Here is a 2,835-nt window from a genome sequence, read left to right on the forward strand (position 1 = left end):
TCAATTTTAACCTTTTCAGAGTTCATTTGAAATAAGCGCATCGATGTTGTGGATGAAATGATGATACCATGCCAACTTTCAACCTTTTCAGAGTTCATTTGAAATGCTTTTCAATTTTAGGGTCTTATAGCTCAAAATAATTAGTAAATGCATGAAAAATAACAAATGAAGTCAGAATGGATTAAAAAATGATGATGTGGCTTTGAATGGTGCATTTTGAACACACAAAAAGTCAGGAGTTCAAATAAGTATTAAAAAATGAAATCCCTTTGTAACAGACGAGTTTCCGTATGAAATCCTGATACTTTGAAAGAGATTGTCCGTTTTGTACACGAAGTGCATCCAGTATTTGCCGTAACCCTCTCAACTTTCTTGCACATGCTATGTGGATGAAATGATGATACCATGCCAACCTTTAACCTTTTCAGAGTTCATTTGAAATGCTTTTCAATTTTAGGGTCTTATAGCTCAAAATAATTAGCAAATGCATGAAAAATAACAAATGAAGTCAGAAAGGATTGAAAAATGATGATGTGGCTTTGAATGGTGCATTTTGAACACACAAAAAGTCAGGAGTTCAAATAAGTATTAAAAAATGAAATCCCTTTGTAACAGACGAGTTTCCGTATGAAATCCTGATACTTTGAAAGAGATTGTCCATTTTGTACACGAAGTGCATCCAGTATTTGCCGTAACCCTCTCAACTTTCTTGCACATGCTATGTGGATGAAATGATGATACCATGCCAACTTTCAACCTTTTCAGAGTTCATTTGAAATGCTTTTCAATTTTAGGGTCTTATAGCTCAAAATAATTAGTAAATGCATGAAAAATAACAAATGAAGTCCGAAAGGATTGAAAAATGATGATGTGGCTTTGAATGGTGCATTTTGAACACACAAAAAGTCAGGAGTTCAAATAAGTATTAAAAAATGAAATCCCTTTGTAACAGACGATTTTCCGGATGAAATCCTGATACTTTGAAAGAGATTGTCCGTTTTGTACACGAAGTGCATCCAGTATTTGCCGTAACCCTCTCAACTTTCTTGCACATGCTATGTGGATGAAATGATGATACCATGCCAACTTTCAACCTTTTCAGACTTCATTTGAAATGCTTTTCAATTTTAGGGTCTTATAGCTCAAAATAATTAGTAAATGCATGAAAAATAACAAATGAAGTCAGAAAGGATTGAAAATGATGATGTGGCTTTGAATGGTGCATTTTGAACACACAAAAAGTCAGGAGTTCAAATAAGTATTAAAAAATGAAATCCCTTTGTAACAGACGAGTTTCCGTATGAAATCCTGATACTTTGAAAGAGATTGTCCGTTTTGTACACGAAGTGCATCCAGTATTTGCCGTAACCCTCTCAACTTTCTTGCACATGCTATGTGGATGAAATGATGATACCATGCCAACTTTCAACCTTTTCAGAGTTCATTTGAAATGCTTTTCAATTTTAGGGTCTTATAGCTCAAAATAATTAGTAAATGCATGAAAAATAACAAATGAAGTCAGAAAGGATTGAAAAATGATGATGTGGCTTTGAATGGTGCATTTTGAACACACAAAAAGTCAGGAGTTCAAATAAGTATTAAAAAATGAAATCCCTTTGTAACAGACGAGTTTCCAGATGAAATCCTGATACTTTGAAAGAGATTGTCCGTTTTGTACACGAAGTGCATCCAGTATTTTCCGTAACCCTCTCAACTTTCTTGCACATGCTATGTGGATGAAATGATGATACCATGCCAACTTTCAACCTTTTCAGAGTTCATTTTAAATGCTTTTCAATTTTAGGGTCTTATAGCTCAAAATAATTAGTAAATGCATGAAAAATAACAAATGAAGTCAGAAAGGATTGAAAAATGATGCTGTGGCTTTCAATGGTGCATTTTGAACACACAAAAAGTCAGGAGTTCAAATAAGTCTTAAAAAATGAAATCACTTTGTAACAGACGAGTTTCCGTATGAAATCCTGATACTTTGAAAGAGATTGTCCGTTTTGTACACGAAGTGCATCCAGTTTTTGCCGTAACCCTCTCAACTTTCTTGAACATGCTATGTGGATGAAATGATGATACCATGCAAACTTTCAACCTTTTCAGAGTTCATTTGATATGCTTTTATAAACTCTAATAGCAAAAGGAATCAACTAAAAAGCTTTTATAAACCTCTAGTATTTTCGTAAAGAATTAAAATTTAAACTATTCAAATTTGGAAACTAATGGAGTAACAGAAAGTTTATAATTATTCTGAGCTAAAAGCAAAAAGAATAAAAAAATAAAGCAAAAATCAAAAGAAAATAAATAATTCAAAAAACAAAAAAATACTGGAAAAAATAAAAAAATGCCGCCTAATGGGCCACACGGCCTGCATACGACTAGAAACCCATCTGCACATGGGCTAGGATGCAGGCCCGCAGGCCCAATAGGCCCAACATGGCAGTGACAAGGGTAGGCATGTAATGCCTGCATATTAGAGAGGAGCTCAGCACCTGAGCTGCAATGCAGCTTATAAACAGGTGTTGAGCTCTCTCAGCTAGCGAGGTGGGACTAAACTTCCCACCGCACCGCGCCAGCACATTAGTCCCGGTTGGTGGCTCCAACCGGAACCAATGCTCCCCTTTAGTCCCAGTTGGTGGCACCAACCGGGACTAAAGGGTGGGCATTGGTTCCGGTTTGTGCGTTGAACCGGGACCAAAGCCTTTGCTATATAAGCCAGCACTTAGGAAATTTTCAGATTTCCATCGCCAGTTTCCCCCCGCCCGACGACGCCGCGAGCTCGATCTACGCCGCCAGGCTGCCCCGCCGCCGTCGCCGTCGCCCGTG

This window comes from Triticum aestivum, chromosome 3D (genome assembly GCF_018294505.1).
Source record: "Triticum aestivum cultivar Chinese Spring chromosome 3D, IWGSC CS RefSeq v2.1, whole genome shotgun sequence".
In the NCBI taxonomy this organism is placed as follows: Eukaryota; Viridiplantae; Streptophyta; class Magnoliopsida; order Poales; family Poaceae; genus Triticum; species Triticum aestivum.